Source organism: Urocampus carinirostris, chromosome 3 (assembly GCF_059441175.1).
Source record: "Urocampus carinirostris isolate Australia breed hairy pipefish chromosome 3, RoL_Ucar_1.0, whole genome shotgun sequence".
Classification (NCBI taxonomy): domain Eukaryota; kingdom Metazoa; phylum Chordata; class Actinopteri; order Syngnathiformes; family Syngnathidae; genus Urocampus; species Urocampus carinirostris.
In genome coordinates, this window is record NC_142351.1 from 59,486,957 (window position 1) to 59,505,421 (window position 18,465).

Below are 18,465 nucleotides of genomic sequence, written 5' to 3' on the forward strand. Positions count from 1 at the left end.
TGATTTGCCCCTATGTCCCGGTCCGAAGCCTACGATCTGAGAGTGCCGGTCTTCTGGTGATCCCAAGAGCAAAGAAGTGTTCTGCTGGTTCGAGAGCGTTCTCCATCCGGGCACCGGTGCTGTGGAATGCTCTTCCCCCTGAGATCCGATCTGCAACCTCAGTGGAAATGTTTAAATCTAAACTTAAAACTCTCTTCTACTCCATAGCATATGAATAACCTACTCTTCTCGTCGGCTGAAAAATAGTCTGTGTAATATAGTGTAATAATCTGTGAAGCTCTATGAGACTCTTCGTGATTTAGGGCTATACAAATAAAAACGACTTGACTTGACTTGAATACAATAGACAAGATGTAAAAATAACTCGGAGGAGAGCGGAAAACCAGCCTCGTTGCTGAAAAAATAACGCCGTTACCTAGCTTCGTTATGAATAATGTGTACAAATAACGGTCCCAAGACTCATTATAAAATGTCACGATCTTATAAAAAGTGGAATGAAATAAGGGCATAAAAGTAGGAGTTAGCAGAGGAAAACTATACAGATATGACATTGAGAAGTCGATCCATGTCAAATATTGACTGCCGCTCAGCACCAGCATAAGCCAATGCAGTTTCTGAGCATATGCATTGTGCTCCCCTCCTTTCTTCTCGCCAAGTAAGGTGACCCACGCCTTTCGTTCGTGAGCAGATAATCGACGATAATTGTGGGACAATGCAAAGGGTGGTTCCAATTGACAAAAGCTTTTTATTATTATTTTTTTTAACGGGGTCCAAGGTCACGTGATGGCATGCTCATGCAGTGGGTTGACTTTTATCCAAAGTTTTTTTCGTTGCACCTGCAACAAAAAAACCCGCCGCATGATGTAAGGGCGAGTGATGTGTCGTTCCAAACGAAACGGCTCGATAAGTCGGCTTTAGAAGTGACAGAGCGGGACCGGATCCCCTTTCTATCTCTCTCTCTTTTTCATTCTCTCTCTCTCTCTCTCTCTCTCTGTCTCCCCCCCTGTATCTGTCTCTCTCTCTCCCTCTGCATCTCTCCCTCGCTCTCGCTCTCTTTTCAAGTCAAGTCACACTTACAGTATATATATATATATATATATATATATATATATATATATATGGCCCTTGATCATTAAAATGATTAAAAGGTCTGCACAGGACTACAATTACACCATGATCAGGATCTTAAACCAAAATCTCTCTCTCTCTTTCTCTCCCTTTCTCTCTCCCTCTCTTTATATACCTATCACTATCTCTATCTTTGTCCATCATTTCCCCTCTCTCTCTCGCCATCATTGTTTTTCTTTCATTCTCTCTTTATTTATTTCTATCTCCACCCCCCTCTTCCCCTCTTTCTCTCATTTTGCTCTCTCCAACCTGTCTTTATCTTTCTTTATCTCTCTTTCATCATCTATGTCTCTTTCATCATCTGTCTCTCTTTCATCATCCATCTCTCTTAATTTTCTTTCCTTCTTTCTTTCTTTCTTTCTTTCTTTCTTTCTTTCTTTCTTTCTTTCTTTCTTTCTTTCTTTCTTTCTTTCTTTCTTTCTTTCTTTCTTTCTTTCTTTTTTTCTCTTTCTCTCTCTCTATCCCTCTTTCTCTCTCTCCCTCTCTCTCTCTCTCCCTCTTTCTCTCTCCCTCTCTCCCTCTCTCTCTCTCTCTCTCTCTACCTCACGTACTCTCCCTCTTGAAGGCACTTGAGACTGGTATCGTATAAACTTTTTAAAATTCTACACGAGGTAAAAGTTCACTGTATATTGAATGAATTAAGGCTATTATAGTAGAGTAGCACAATACACAAGGGAATCGATTTGATTTATACGTTTTCATTATTATCTTAATTTTATCATTAAAAGCAAATCAAATCTGAAGAACCGTTCAGGAGCCAAACAAGTCGACTCTTCTTAATGAACCGACCCGAAAGAGCCGGTCCTTTAAAAAGAGCAGGAGTTCCCACCACTAATGTAAGGGCGCTCTGCGTGAATGCACGCAGCGAATGGCGCCAGAGGCGGGGGCGTGCGTGCGTGTGTGCGTGCGTGTAGGCGCTCAGGGGAGGGATGCAAGACAAAAGTACAGATTGGCGCGGTTGTATCCTTTGCAAATTGGTCAGACAACTTTCATTCATGCTTGACCGAGCGGCGCTTGCGCTGCACTTAAACCGAGAGGTCATTGATTGATGATGTTATCGCAAGGAGGGGGCGAGTCATTTTAAAGCACGGTCCTCGCGTCATTAGCATCAGAAAACACATTTATGAGTACTCACTCAATGAGTCAATCGTCGATGTGCTTTAGAAGAGCATCTGCGACTTCTCCCGTGATGAGGCGCTTTGCACATTTCTGTGCCTCCCGGATGAGCTCCAAACCTTCTTTTAACGTCTTTTGGCGTTCATCTTGATTGTATTGTTACCAGACGAGACGAAAGCTGCTACGTTGACTTAAAAATGTTTGATTTTGGTCCTTTTTTCCCCTCGTTTAGCAATTTCCAGTGTGCATGCGCGCAGGATGCAAGTGACAGCGGCTATTTGAAGGGATGCTGACGCGGAAGCTGAGGGGCTCGCCTCCTTTCTCCCTCCTCAGCCTCCATCAGCTTTGGCTTGGCAGCAGCACGTGATGATGAACCGCACGCAGCGCGCTTCTCTTCCGAGCACAGATTTCAAAATAAAACGTCAGAGGGGTGAATTGGTCACAAACTGCCATAACTGTTCATTTTAGAGGTGGATGGAGTACGCCAAAAAATACTCAAGTACACGTACCGTTACTTCAGACTAATAAGACTCAAGTAGAAGTAAAAGGTAGTCACCCAAATAATTTCTTGAGTGAAAATAATAATAATATAATAATAATAATTTCCTTGTATTGTCATTCTGTGTAACAATGTACACAGAACGAAATGTCGATTGCATCTGACCCGATGCAGCCGCAGCCAAGAGAGGGCGCCGCCGACCACTTTTTAAGTCTTAGGAATGACTCGGCCGGGGCGCGAACCCGAACCTCCCAGTCTCAAAGCGGGCGCCTTACCATCTAGGCTACTGAGCTGGTACAAGGATATGTGCATTGGCCGGGAATCGAACCCGGGCCTCCCGCGTGGCAGGCGAGAATTCTACCACTGAACCACCAAATAAACAAGTGCTTGGTGAAAAAAACTACACAAGTACTGAGTAACCGTAGCAACGTTTATTGATGTTTTTAAAAACAACCCATTAATCAGATCATCTAATCATTTAAGTCCATCCAATCAACAATACATTACATTTAATTTCAAAATAAATTAAAATAACTAAGGTCAATTCAAGTTCTATGATAAACAATAAAATAACGAGTATACTTTCAATCTATCTATCTACCCTGGTCATATCCCTCGAGAGAGATGACCGACAGCAAGACAACCACATACAAAAACAAAGAAAATTAAAAAAAAAAAAAAAAGAGGAAAAGTAGGAAAAACACACACAAACATTTTTGGACCACGGCCAACCCAAAATGCCCGGACCACAAGTTAAGCACGTCGGCACCCAAGTTGGTCATGCTTTTGTCCCTCTAGATGAAACAGGACACAAGAAAGCGGCCGTGTCACTCGGGTCAGGGTGACACAACACACTTTTCTGTTCAACAGCAGGGCCCGACAGCTTTCACTGGTTTATCCCTGTCGTATCCTAGAACACGTCCAAACATCCCACTATTCTTTCACAACACTTCTCCACTCATTCCTATAATCATCAAGATCTCTAGCTTCCACCATATTTAGACCTCGGAGTATACTTTAAAGAAAGAAAATAATCACAAGTAGATCATTTAAAGCCTAAGTACTTGTTTTAACAGGCTCTGCAAGCAGAAAAACAAACTAGCCTAGAGGTCAGCAACCCAAACTGTTGAAAGAGCCATATTGGACCAAAAAAAACCTACATATTTGTCAGGAGCCTCAAACAAATTAAAAGTACTATAGTGAACGCAACTTATCCTGTATGTATCTGAATTAGCCTACTATTAAAATGACTACCCAAAATTCCGGACTATAAGCCGCTACTTTTTTCCCCAAATGTTCAGCCCTGCGGCTTATTCAGTGAAGCGGCCAATTTATGTAATTTTTCTAACGGCCACCAGCGGCGTTGGAGTATTAAAGGTAAGATTAAGACCAGTAGAATATGTGCGCCAAGAAAAACTGCAACCTCTATGTTTATGCATACATTGTCTGTAAAGGGAAGGTACGTTCCGATAATGAGGAAGACGCCCTTGATGGCGATAGTTATGGGGAGGACGATCTACCGTGATTTTCACAATTACGGGATGCTGTCTGTTGACAGACACGTTTGATGCATTGCGAGCGTGATCCTACTAGCGTGTTGGTACCTTTCAAAGGAAAGGTTTGGGATGAAAGTTATATTATTATTATTAAAGCTTTGAAAACTCTCTTGGTGTACCGTCTTTCTTCGTAAATATGTGTAACCATGTATAATATGTATTTGCAACTGTATATTTTTGTAATGTATTTATTTTAGAGATTTATTCTGTTATGTGTTCTACGAGCGAATCAAAAAGAAGGGGCGGAGCAAACGCGGGCTGATGGGAAGTGGGGTAAAGCTGAGTTACCGGTAGATTTGTCTGTTGTCGCAGCAGACAATAGTGGACATATATCTTTCCCACCCTTAACCTTGGAAATATACATTTTGTTTCCTTGGATTACTTTCACCGGGACCCACACTTTACAAGTCTGCATCAAACGTTAATTACGGGTATCATATTCCAATTATGATGCTGATAGTGGTTTTAATAACAAAATTGCTTAATTGATGTTGAAAATGTCAGAAAAAATTGTTAAAACGTCATATTGTCAGATATAACAAAATTGTGAATATGCTTGAACCTCACATTGTTTGTTTGCTGCTGTTGGTGTCAATGGATTTGTTCGGACCAAAAAACAATCGAGGGACTTTGGCCTGGACAGATCTATTGACACTAACAAAGATGTTAAAAATGTCAGGAAAAAATGTCAAAACGTCATATTGCCAGACATAACAAAATTGTGAATATGCTTGATTGCGGTTAAGATTGTCGAGAAGGCTTGTTCAAACCTCACATTGTTTGTTTGCTGTTATTAGTGTCAATAAATTTGTTCAAACAAAAAAAAATGTAGTTTCAATCGTGGAACTTACAGCCTGGTCTGGGTTAAACTTGTGATTGTGTCACAAGTTGTAATGCGTGCGCACGCGGCTTGTACAGAGGTGTGGCTTGTGTAAGTACAAAAGTGGCAAATCACTTAAAAAGTGGTGGGTGCGGCTTATAATCAGGTGCGCTCTATAGTCCGGATTTTACGGTAAGTCGGATGCAGCATATCCTGAAGAAAATGACATGACTACTCTGTTGTATGTTATACTGCCTCAAATTTAACTTCGTTACTAAATAAATGAAGTACGGAATGTTTGATTGCTTTGATAAAATAAAATAAATACAATCAATAAATCCATTTTTGGATGCCATTTTTATTTTGAGGATTAGAAAAAACAACAACAAAGGTTCACTGTATTTTGAAACAATAAAGGCTATTATAGTAAAGTAGCATAACACGTTTTCCAAGTGAGCCGACATGATTCATCCCATTTCATTATTAACGGGAATATATCATTAAAAGCAAAATAAACTGAAGAACCATTAGGAGCCAAACAAGTTGGCTCTTTTCAATGTGCCCGTTACCTGGGCAACAAAATGAGTGCAATGAAACGCAGCATGCATTTATAAAAATAAAGTAGTGACCTTTTGAAAAGGTAAAGTAATTACAATTAGATTAATACAGTTGAAGTTGATTTTCTGTCCTGTTATATTTCTCTTTTTACTTTTGGGTTCTACGGCGGGTCACACACACTGATTGGCTACCTGCCTGGCTTATGACGCCGCACCTTTAAAAGGGGTGGGGCTTAGGCAGCACAGATTGAATTCATTCAGGGATCACGAGAGAGAAATAAAGCAAGCAAAAGAGAAATGCACGTACTTATATGAGAGGGATTTAAGTTACTTATTAACATGTTCGATTAGCCTACTGTAGCAGAGTAAAAGTACAATTTCTTCTTCACAAATCTACTCGAGTAAAAGTAAAAAGTATAGTGATTTAGAAATACTCCGAGAATTAAATGTGTCCCAAAACTGACTTAAGTAATTGTAACAGAGTAAATGTAATGAAGTAAGGTAATTTTATATGTTTTTTATCATTTCAAATTGTCATGAACCAGAACTTGATCAGGACCCAAACGCGTGACGTTCTCTCACAAGCCTTTTATTTTACGGTAAATGGGGAGTCATGCACGTTAAGCAGCAGTCTGGGGTGAAATGATAGGAAGCCAGAGGCCGACGAGATCAATATCAATTGCCCGAGTAGATATCGGACAGATGGGGTCAATACCGGACAGGACGGACAGACAGGGTTTATAATGAAACAGGATAAACTGGAGAGAATGATAAACAGGGCAAAAATAGACGGGAACGAAACTGGAAACCGATATTAAACAGGACAAAAATAAACGGGACCAATACCGGACAGGGAATACCAACAGGAAACAGGACCGAGTCAAAACCCACGTCTTGCGGGGCAGAGGTTCGTTGACGGACTGACAAAGGAAGAATGAGAGCACTGATCTTAAATAGATGGAAAGCCAATCTGTCAATGAGCCGCAGCTGGCGCCACACGGACGGGGCCAATTGGGTGCCACGGAAACCTTGACACAAATTGTGAAGATCGTGTAACAATTTTTTGTACAAGAAAAAAATAGTCTTGAATAGTTTCGGTCACTGGCAGCAAACAACAACGTCGTCGTTGATCGCTAATATTGGTGTGAGGGGAGTACATACAGAATATAGATAAACAATAAGAACTCATATCACATTAAAGTCTGCAAAATCCTGCATGTATAATATGCTAAGGTAAATTTACTGCAAAGCAAGGAATAAACTAAGAAATACACTAAAGTAATTGTTTGTGTTGTTTATTTGGTACTTTTTTTTTTTTTTTCGAAAGTATCCTTGTTTTTATTCCGCGTAGTCTGTCTTGCTGTGAGTAATTAGGTGCCACGTTGTGTTGGAACGTTTATTAATGCTTAATAAGGAAATGTGATCCTTAATAATGGGGACAAATGGCTGAGGTTGACAGGAACAAAAGACACAAACTCATGAGGAAAAAGGACACTAATGTTTAAGAAATAGTGTGTATTATTTAGCGCCTCCAAATGGCAAAAATCTTCATCCATTAAAAATAATAATATAGGTTTAAATAATAAGTAAAAATATGTGAACTATTATATAAACTTTCTTTAAATACTCATGGATCAAGACATTTTTATTTGTATTTCACATTACATGAGGTTCACCTAGAGGGAGCTGACAGCATTGTCCGCCATCTTGCTCCTACAAGTATCTGGAAAATAAAAAAAATGCTGTGAAAGGCTAGACAAAAAATGAAAATGAAATGGTGAACTTTGATGACTTTGAGTCAGTGTAGTTTGTATTCTTCCTGGGTTTTTTTTTAGCACTTGGTTTTGATTGCACTACGCCAGGGGTCAAAAGCTAATTTTGTTACTCATTAGTGCAAAGGGCACACAGTTTGATATGCATTTCTAGAATAACAATTTATCACGTTATCACTATGTTGTTACTATGTTATTACTATCGTATTACCCGGTTAGTTGTTGTAACTAGGGTTAAATAGACTCCTTTAACTGCTTAAAAGATTAGAAAATCAAATTGACCCAGTACTGGTGAGCTATTTTCAGAACATTTCTCAGCTATCCTTTGGGGGCGCTCTGGTGCCCTCGGATTGGAGACCACTTCTCTACTCAATATAGCAACATTTAGTGGTCAAATAATACACACTGTCCCTTATAGATAGATATAAACTCCATAGTGGAATGTTTTTTTAAAAATAATGAATATTTTTTTACCGCTAGGAGGCTCCAAATAATTCAAACTGTCCCTTTAAAAGGCATTATTTCGTGCAGGCTTGATAACTAATCAATAAACCAATTAATCTACAATGCAAAATGTATGCTTGCAAAGGGCAAGCTTTCAGGAAGTAACAAAATAAGATTTGTTTTGATGAGAATTGAATTGGGAATAAGGAGGTTTTCTTCTTTTCTCTTCAGGCTAGGTTTTAATTAAGTATTGGAGGAAAGAAAATCGATTTTGGTTGTCTTGACTGTGTTGACTGCTGCATGCAATAAAAAGAAAAAAATCGGAATATCCAATTTATCAATGTCATAAGAAAGTTTAATAATCAACATGTTAAATCATGTACTTAAATCGGACATTGGTTTTCACTGAAATAGGCCTTTGCATCTCAGTCAATTATACAAACTTTGGTATTACATCCATTGTCTTTTTGCTTTTCACAAGGATGAAGCGAAGTGATATGAAGTAATAATTTCCACCTTTGGCAATAGAACAATTATTGAAAAAAATTTTGTGAGTATATTATTGAATACAAAAAGCAAATGAATAAGATTTTATAAGACCAAACTGTAAATTGCTTCATTGTATATTCACAATTTCCCCCGAACTGGAATGGAACAAACTCTCTGTAAACACTTGGAGAACAGGCAAACGAAGAATATATTGCAAATTTAAAGTCATGAACTTTGAATTAAAGGGGATATGGCCTAACAAATCATTGAATTATTGCTATTCATTCTGAACATGCATATTATGGAATTATCTCTGCATATGGTTTGCACATTTTCTAGAAACAACTGAGATAGAAGATCCTAAATTCACAACGATTTGTATCTATTTTGACAGAAATAAACCTTATTTCCTGTGTTTTGCCATTTTTTTGTTTGGCTTGACAGCACTGGCGACATCCATTCACTTGAAGTCAAACTCACTCGCACAGTCCCCCAAACGGTCAGGGTGAAGCATTGCATCGCCTGCCGAAGGATCTGCAAAAAAGCATGACGTCATGGCAAGCTCAGAAAATCCTGGAGCGGTATGGGTTTATGTAAAAGAGCAAGATTTGTTGAGACAATGTGTTTTTGAACTGTTCTTGAGAGAAAACGATGACAGTACTGCAACGATCGGGGTGTGTTTTGGGTTACATTTAAATATCTGTCAACCTCCACACCTTTACAAACTGTCGTATTTTCCCTTACAAAATACAAAATAATCTTACACCATATTGTTTTTCCAATCGTGTTTATTTATGTAGTTTAACATGTTATATTGTACATGTGTTTCGTTATATCATATGTATTGTTAATCAACATGTTGTTGTGAGATACTGAGTTGCTCGACATGAATGAGGTTTATTATAAAAAAAGTTACAAGATCAAGTAGCTTGGACGTTCACTGTAGAAGGAAAAAATACATGCAAATATAATTAAGTAGAATAATACATTTTCTTATTCAAATTATTCATTTATTTTCTGCATTCAATTATTGTTGGTGATATACTGATTAAAGGGATAACCACAAACCAGTCTTTTTTCATTTTCTACTTTAATACTTGCCTCTTTTCTTAAGTTCTTTATAATAATTCGTAATATAATGCATTAAAGCAAGTGAGCCGTTTGAGAACCGGCCCTCTTTAATAAGTTGAGCCAAAAAAGCCGGTTCTCTAAAAAGAGACGGACTTCCTTTCACTACACAACTACCACATGAAATCCGATGTTTTGTTCACATGTGATCGGAATGATGCATGATGGGAAATCCCCTGGCGGCAGAAGCATGCGCACAGTAGCATCAAACCGCTCGCTTCGTTTGCAACGAAAAAAACGATACCGAGATAGAGGCTACTGCGGCAAACTGGTTTGACTTGATTGATTTGCCGTATTGTCATAGTTGGTGTATACCGGATGGTACCCATAATTGACAAATTTGCATTTTTCCGTACATATTTTCTTGTACGTCGTACACGTCTTAAAATGCATAATAAACGTACTTTGTACGGCAAAAACGTACAGGTTGACATGTGTGCATTTAACAAGAAACGAAGGACTACTTCCCACATAAAGCCACTCTTTGCTCCATAGTTGAAAATTGGGTTATAACATGATTTTTTCTGGTCCTCCATAATATGCAAAGTAAAGTATACATATATGTAAAGATAATTAATCGTCCGTGTAAATTGTCATACAAATCCGAATGCAGCACTTTTTATCACAAAGTTGTTTACATTTTCTAAGACTCTCCAAGAAAATGTCTTCAGTTGTGACCTGTTTTGTTGCCAGAAGTGGCCTCAAGCTCCATTGTTAGGTCTATCATCTTTTCTCTTTGAGTGGAATACACAACTAAGACGAAAATGATCCATTTTTGGTCATTAGGAGATGTGATCAGGTCAAGAATGCCATTGCGGAAAATTAAGGAAGTCAGGCGAGGGGGAAAAAAAACAACGGCGATCCGGTGCTCACTGGGCAGGAGGAGCAGGAAGCCCTCACGAACAAAGCATTGTGGGAGATCAGAAGCAAGTCGGACAGCCGGGACGGGAGAACGGAGCGTCTTCAGAGATAGGAGGCAAGTCGGGCAGCCGGGACGGGAGACGGAGTGTGGTCGGAGATCGGGACAAGTCAGGGACAGACGAGCAGGTAACAGAACAGCTGGGGAACAGAACGAGAGCCAGAGTAAAAAATGCTTGCTTTGAATGTGCGGAGGTTTGCTGACGGATTGACAAGGAGGGAACGAGAATGACGTGTTTAAATAGGAGGAGAACTAATTAGGGAACGAGTGATAGCTGGGGCTGAACGAGTGAGCGCAGGTCAATGCAATTGGCAAATCATGACAGTGAGAGGCTATTGTCAGTAGGACATAGCTCCATTCCTTTGAAATAGATTGACATTAAGCTTTTGGACTGTTTTTTTTTTCTGTGTAAAAAATATGGTAAAACACTCCAGTCACTAATTCCTTTGGTGAAATTATGTTTGTCTTCCAAATTTTGGTTTCCTGTTTTATCTATGTATAGATAGTCAGTTCATTTAGCTTTATGGTAGAGCACATAACAGTTTTCAATACACGTAATATTTGGAAGATTTCTGTTTTGAATCACTAGTTAATCACAATAAAAGCAGCTTGTTTACATCGTAATAAATGGCAATGGTAAGACACTAATAGAAAACACAAGCTAAATTATTCTATTATTGTTTTTAATTGTTATATTGGCCAATTATATTGAGTGTCTTGTGCCTACTTGACATAAAATTGGAGATACATCAAACATACCTGGATTTGGAGATGAACATTGCAGTCTTCTGTCTTCATCAAAAGGGCTTAGAACCTTGCCCACCGCACAGCAATACATCACCATTGTAAAAAGTGGTGGTTCAATTTGTCAGTCATCATTATTGATGTTTACTTCAACTCAAATTTTAATTCAAGTGCTGACAGCTATGGCACTTCTGCCGTCAGTCATGGCTCTTGTTCTGTCGAGGAAGGCAACATGACGTCACGTGCAAAGAGTCAATAGGGACTTGCCAAGACTTTCTTGGACAAAGGCTTACTGTACAATTACTTTCTGTGTTGTTAAGTGAGAAATTCCATCTTTTCAGTTTTGCTCCGGTACAACTTATCTGTCGGTATGAAGAATGTGATAAGCCCTTTTCGTCTGCGATTCTGTGATTTGCTACAGCCATTGTCTGAATCTCATGTGTGCTACAATATTCTGTGGATGAAACCATCAAAGGAACGTCTCATTGTCCCAGCCTTTATTTAGATAACCCACCTTCTCGTAACGGGAAAAAATAAACATGCAGAGGAAAAAGAGACAATTTGGGACACTCTTGTACATTTCAAGGTCATTACTTTCATTAGAACAATTTACATTTGGGAATTGTTATTTGAGGTACACAAATTTACCAGGTTTGAGATCAAACTGGGAAACATGCCCCCTGAACTCCACCGTGTAAGACACTCCCAGTGCAGGCTACAATTTGAATGAGCAGCTTTGTGACATTGCTCGAGCTTGAATTTATTTGGGGCTCCAGTTGCCCCTAGAATCAAGGAAACAAAACCTCCTGCACGGCCAAATGTGCCCGCTTTTATGCGAGCGCCTTCATGAGAAAGTGGAATCACCAAGAGGCCGAATAAATCCACTGAGTGACGGATAAAAGAAGCCCTGTTTCTCCTCTAGCAGTCCTTCTTTTTGTTGTTGCCCACCCGGAGCCAGACTGCTGGGTCTCCCTCACAAAGCCGGGTTGCCTCGGAGCCGAGTGCCACTGGCTGTCCTGTCGCTTCGCATTAGCTTCAATGCAGAGAAATGTGGCCCTGCGAGAGGGGGCGGGGGTTTAGATGCATGGAAAAGAGGCTGTGGACATGAACCCACTCGGACAGAAATACACACTCATTTCACCCTGCGAAATATAGCCGGCCTACTGGGTGAACCATTTGGGAGTCTCTATCAATGCTGATTTAACAGTGACCTTACTTTCGCCTCGCCACTGTTGTGGAGCTGCGGGAACCTCTCGCACTTTCACATAATGTTTTCTCATAACATATGCAAGAGGAAAAAGCAGTCAAGTGGTTGGTGAACTATAAATAGTGTCATTATGTTGAAATGTGTCACTGCGTATGTGGTTATGATTGTATGATTTCTTTATTTATAACATTTGTGTCACCCGCGAGCAAAGCGAGGGTGCTTATAATGTTTGTGTTTGGGATCTAAGTATGTATATTTTTTTCTTTGTCTGTTTATCTGTCTGTTTGTCTGTCAGTCTGTTTGTGCTTTTGTCCACACAATAAAAGAGGGAAGACGTTTGTACATGACCACCATCTTTCACAGGCTGGGAGGTAGGTTACACTATATGTGACTTATGCACCAAAAAAGATGACTAAACACTTTTGGTTTTCATAACTCAGCATTTTTCCACATAAAGAGATTCCACTCTCCCAGGCTAGAAAAACATTGAATATTAACATCTTTTACTGGCACCCAAGTAGGTTACCCATACATGAGAATGCCAAATAAAAGGCAGTTCAGCATTTTTTCGTTATGTTGACTCAGCAGTTTTTTTCTATAAAGAAATCACCCTCTTCCAGGCCAGAACAACATTCAATTTCAACACAATATCATGCAGACAGTTAGATTGGTTTACCTTTATGTGAAAAAATAAGTAAAATAGGCACTTTTGGTTTTGCTGACTTGGCATTTATACTAGAAAGAGATTCCACTCTCCTAGGCCAGAACGACATTGAATATCAACACCATCTATTACAGGCAGTGAGGTAGTTAGTTTACCCTAGATGAGAAAACTGCCCAAAAAAGCTGACTCTGCATTTTTGTTTTTTCTTACTCAGCAGTATTACCAGAAAGACACTTGAGTTCACACCGCACGTATGACTTTTGAGATGCCATAGGTCACTGGGGTGTGCAACCAAAACATTGATTGACTTTCTCCTCTCTCAGGCCAGAAAAAGTTTAGCCAGTGTCCTATCTCTTAAAGCAGTCAATTACATCATACGTGGGTGCCAACAGGCTGTACTTGCCCAAGACACACCACAGAAAATGGTGCCACTACAGGCCTAGTAGCAGAGTTGGATGACCCGGCATAATTATTTTAATCATGCAACACTATCTCATCTCCATCTCATCAGCCATACCGCTTATCCTCATTAGGGTCGCGGGGGGGGCTGGAGCCCAGCCATCTCCGGGCAGTGGGCAGGGGACACCCTGAACTGGTTGCCAGCCAATCGCAGGGCACACAGGGACAGACAACTCATTCGCTCATTCACACCTAGGGACAATTTGGACCGGCCAATTCACCTGAAATGCATGTTTTTGGAACGTGGGAGGAAATCGGAATGCCCGGAGGAAACCCATGCAAGCACGGGGAGAACATACAAACTCCGCATAGGAAGTCTGGAGCTGGATTTGAACCCACACAAGCGCTAACCACTGCGCCGCCGTGCTGCCACATATTTTTTAATTAATATACTTCATGATTAATCTTCTTTGAGTGTAATTACTGACTACTTTATATTTACTCCTTTATATCATTATTTGACTTCTTGATTCGTCCATTCAATCAGTTCTTGTTCAGTCTTTACATTGCTTCAAATAGTGTTTTTAGTTTGCAGTTAAAGAGAAGGCCGAGAGTTTTATTTGTACTTGCAACAACCGGTCTAGCTCGTCTGGTTTAAAAGTTATTGTGAGCCATTTTGACTGCACACTTGAGAATCAAACAGCTTTTTTTTCTGTACCTCATTTGTGCCCAGAATATTCAGAACAACAACCTCAACGTCAAAGTCGTAGTTTTGGCATGAACTAGGGCGGAGTGTCCCTACCAATATCGAGCAATCATTGTTTTGTCCTCGCCAATATTATGTAATCAGTTTAAGAAAGCCCTATATCCCCACCGATTCCAAAACAAAATCTACAACCTTTCTCAACAGAACTGCTAAACTCCAGAGATTGTTTTATCCGGTAAAAAATGAACATGCAGAGAAATAAAAGTCGCACATTTTAAGTAGCCTCTTAAAATGTATGAAATATAAAGAGCGGCTACAAATAGTCTACGACCATCATTAAATACCAGCTTTTGTGATATTATAAAAAAAGACTAAACAAAACATTTTTCGAAATGTAGTAGATGTTGGCATTGACCAAAAACAAATTATTTTCAAATTAAGTGCAACTGAAGAATTTTGCTAAATAGTTAGCACTTTCTGATTTGATTGGGCTGGGGTGTTAAACACTTTTTTTGAAATTGAAAAAAAAAAGGGTAAAATAAACCAAAACAAAAATGCTTGTGCTGTGATATTGAAATAAGTCACTAAATATATAGTCATAATTGTATGAGTTTATCCATTGACATTGTTCCGATTATTTTAATCATCTCATCATTTTCTAATCATGTTGATCATGCTTTTATTAGTTGATGCAACTTCTGATTATCCATATATTTAAAATAGTTTTTTACTTGTTTACTTCTTGTTTTATTCACTATCCCTTTCAACATATACCCATTCATTTAACCGTTATTCAGTCCCTACATTGTTCTAAGTGGTGTACTGATTACAGTTGGAGGGGAGGCCTTGAGTCTCGTCTACGCACATGCAGAATTCATTCTGGACAAAGGATTGGGGTGAAAATGGGATTAGGAAAATTCTCTGCTGACTTTTGTGTTATATGTCAAAGACCACCACTCTGGTATCTACTTTAAATGATTGTCAGCCATTTGAAAAGCGCACTTGTGAAGTCATTACAGTCTTGTTCTGTACTCACAAGCCCAGAATAATCTGTTTTCTTTGCTTTTATTGTAATAATAATTTCAACGTCAGTACTTTGCTATACCTGTCGAGTCTCAAGATCGGATGTTTAACAAACTCACAGAAGAAAGGACATCAGTCCTTCTTCACGACAATGCCAACATACTGGACTGTCTCAGAAAATTAGAATATTGTGATAAAGTTCTTTATTTTCTGTAATGCAATTAAAAAAACAAAAATGTCATACATTCTGGTTTCATTACACATCAACTGAACTATTTCAAGCCTTTTATTATTTTAATATTGCTGAATTTGGCTTACAGCTTAAGAAAACTCAAAAATCCTATCTCAAAATATTAGAATATCATGAAAAAGTATACAAGTAGGCTATTCAACTAATCACCTGAATCATCTAATTAACTCGAAACACCTTGCGAGGGTTTCCTGAGCCTTAAAAACACTCAGCTTGGTTCAGTAAACTAAATCACTGCTGATCTGACTGCTGTCCAGAGGACCATCATTGATACCCTCCATCAGGAGGGTAAGACACAAAAAGAAATTTCTCAAAGAGCAGGCTGTTCACAGAGTGCAGTTTCAAAGCATATCCACAAAAAGTCTGTTGGAAGGAAAAAATGTGGCCGGAAACGCTGCACAACCAAGAGAGATGACCGCAGCCTTAACAAAATTGTGAAGAAGAGCCGCTTCCAGAATTTGAGGGAGCTTCAAAGAAAGTGGGCTGAAGCTGGAGTCCAGGTATCAAAAGCCACAGTTCACAGACGTGTCCGGGAAATGGGCTACAATAGCCGTATTCCCATGGTCAAGCCACTTCTGAACTCAAGACAACGGAAGAAGCGTCTGACTTGGGCTATGGAGAAGAAGCACTGGACAGTTGCAGAGTGGTCCAAAGTCCTCTTTTCAGACGAAAGCAAGTTTTGCATTTCATTTGGAAGTCAAGGCGCCAGAGTCTGGAGAAAGGCTGGAGAAGAGCAAAATCCAAGTTGCTTGAAATCCAGTGTGAAGTTCCCACAGTCAGCAATGGTTTGGGGAGCCATGTCAGCTGCTGGTGTTGGTCCACTGTGTTTCATCAAGTCCAGAGTAAATGCAACTGTGTAACAAGAGATTTTAGAGCACTACATGCTTCCATCTGCTGAAAAGCTCTATGGAGATGAGTATTTCATTTTCCAGCATGATCTGGCACCTGCCCACAGTGCCAAAACCACCAGTAACTGGTGCACTGACCATGGCATCACTGTCCTTGATTGGCCTGCTAATTCCCCTGACCTGAACCCCATCGAGAATTTGTGGGGTATAGTTAAGAAGAAGATGAAAGACACCAGACCTACAAATGCAAATGAGCTGAAGGCCGCTATCGAAGCATCCTGGGCATCAATAACACCTCAGCAATGCCACAGGCTGATTGCTTCCATGCCACGCCGGATTGATGCAGTAATCCGTGCAAAAGGATTCCCAACCAAGTACTGAGTGCATCAATGGACATTTTCAAATGTTTGATTTAGTTTTGCTGTTATAAAATTATTTTTTTTACTTGGTTTGAGGAAGTATTCTAATATTTTGAGATAGGATTTTTGAGTTTTTTTCAGCTGTAAGCCAAAATCAGCAATATTCAAAAAATAAAAGGCTTGAAATAGTTCAGTTGATGTGTAATGAATCCAGAATGTATGACATTTTTGTTTTTTTAATTGCATTACAGAAAATAAAGAACTTTATCACAATATTCTAATTTTCTGAGACAGTCCAGTACACATTTTTCCCAATTTTTAATAATTCCTGCAGATTTTGTTGTAAAGAGCTCATTTGGAACTGCTCCAGTTGATGAAAAGAAACAAACAAAAACTTTGAAAACATTTGAGCTACGATAGAAGGCTTTTTGAACAGTGTTGTGTGTCTGCTGTTGTGTAGTCTTAGTCCAATTAATTTTGCCTACCACCCCTTCCTTAGTTGTGAATTAGGAATAAAAGAACATGGTTTTATTTTCCATATCCAAGCTATCTCGCATTAATGAAGGAGTTTCTTGACTATTGAGTAGCACCTGGTATAATAGATTATCAAAGAAATAACAATTAATAGTTTATATTTTTCTATTTGAAGTACCTTTCAATGTCAAGGTCATTTCATTGGACAAGTTTAAACACTAAACAAATAAAAATAAGTGAGATAAAGAAAAATATTGCCAAGAACATTGTAAAAATGACAATCACAACGACATATCGTGAGTCTGTGAACTGTACTTTAAACAAACCTCTCAAGAGTATTAAAATATGTTAAGTGAGTCTAAATTAAAAGCTAATTATTTGATCAAAAGCTCATTTTCAAAGGAAATCTGTAGTGGGTTCTTCCAGGCCTGACTGGTAGCAGCCGGGTTGGCAGGCCAGCACGAGTTAGAGGCAGCACAACTTCTTGCCGGACTGTGTGACGAAATGCCATGTGAAATGTTTTATGGTTCAGGCGGCTCAGATGTAAAATATTTATCAAGCTGGGAAAGGATGTGGGACTTCATTCCATGTACACAGTACATAGGAGGGAGAAGGCACTCTACTTTATTGTATTAAGTTGTCAACTCTCATAAAATACTACAAAAGTCATTTTGAAAATGCACGTTTTAAGAACAGAAATGGAACATTTCTTGACATGCAAAAGTCATCATCTTAAAAAAATCAATTCTCAACAAGCATTTAGTACTTAAGTGATGCCGTGATAGTAAAAACACATGCATTTGATTTTAAGATGCAGCATCCCACAATTTTCCAAGTGGGGCCAACGGGCAGATAGACCGGAGGACAGTACACCTGCTCATCATTACCTGCACTTGACTTTAATCAGAAGAGTGGTTTCTAAGGACTGTGCCGACAGTAGAAGCTGTCAATAGTTGGTTGGCATTTAAATGTACCTGTCTTTGTATGTTTTTTATCCCTTAATTCTTGTCACTAATTCACCCTGGTCCTTCTGAACTTTGCCACCTGTGAGCTTTTTCCCTAGATGAGCTTTTGTCATTCAATTTGTAACTCTGTGCTTGCGCTTTCTGCTGCAAAACATAACATTTCAATTTCACTCTTGGCAGGCACGTTTACGACTTTTGGACTAAGATAGTAATAAACACTGAATGGCAAAAAAAATAATTTCACACATTATAAATGAGTCGTCAACTTTATTTTTCATTTTAAAGAAGTGACATATTGTAATTGACAGACAGTATGACTCTAATGACTGAAAAACTGGCTCTGACTGTAGCATGTGAAACTCTGGTCCAAAACCTGCTTAAATTATAGTATTAGTAGT

The 18,465-nt window shown here is 39.1% G+C and overlaps 1 protein-coding gene and 1 non-coding gene across 3 annotated transcripts in view; both read right to left on the reverse strand.

Moving 5' to 3' along the window:
- The window catches only part of LOC148370276 (uncharacterized), a 78,932-nt gene extending 76,358 nt beyond the window's left edge, over window positions 1–2,574 (reverse strand). For both annotated transcript variants that reach the window (XM_088332759.1, XM_088332758.1), the window contains exon 1: window positions 2,264–2,574. The gene's annotated coding sequence lies outside the window, so the exon portion shown is untranslated. The remainder of the gene's footprint in view (window positions 1–2,263) is intronic.
- A 476-nt stretch (window positions 2,575–3,050) lies between these two features.
- On the reverse strand, window positions 3,051–3,130 carry trnag-gcc (transfer RNA glycine (anticodon GCC)). The gene has a single exon. It is a non-coding gene; the product is annotated as a tRNA-Gly (tRNA).
- Window positions 3,131–18,465: the final 15,335 nt, after the last annotated feature.